This window comes from Bison bison, unplaced genomic scaffold (genome assembly GCF_000754665.1).
Source record: "Bison bison bison isolate TAMUID 2011002044 unplaced genomic scaffold, Bison_UMD1.0 scf7180017864352, whole genome shotgun sequence".
In the NCBI taxonomy this organism is placed as follows: domain Eukaryota; kingdom Metazoa; phylum Chordata; class Mammalia; order Artiodactyla; family Bovidae; genus Bison; species Bison bison.
In genome coordinates, this window is record NW_011494924.1 from 6891538 (window position 1) to 6892077 (window position 540).

Sequence of the window (540 nt, forward strand, 5' to 3'; positions counted from 1 at the left end):
TTCTCTTCTTTTCACAGCTATTTGTAAGGCATCCTCAGACAGCCATTTTGCTTTTTTGTATTTCTTTTTCTTGGGGATGGTCTTGATTCCTGTCTCCTGTACAATGTCACAAACCTCTATCCAAGTTCATCAGGCACTCTATCTATTAGATCTAGTTCCTTAAATCTATTTCTCACTTTCACTGTATAGTCATAAGGGATTTAATTTAGGTCATACCTGAATGGTCTAGTGGTTTTCTCCACTTTCTTCAATTTCAGTCTGAATTTGGCAATAAGGAGTTCATGATCTGAGCTACAGTCAGTTCCCAGTCTTGTTTTTGCTGACTGTCTAGAGCTTCTCCATCCTTGGCTGCAAAGAATATAATCAATCTGATTTTGGTGTAATGTCCATGTGTACAGTCTTCTCTTGTGTTGTTGGAAGAGGGTGTTTTCTATGACCAGTGCATTCTCTTGGCAGAACTCTATTAGCCTTTGCCCTGCTTCTTTCTGTACTCCAAGGCCAAATTTGCCTGTTACTCCAGGTGTTTCTTGACTTCCTCCT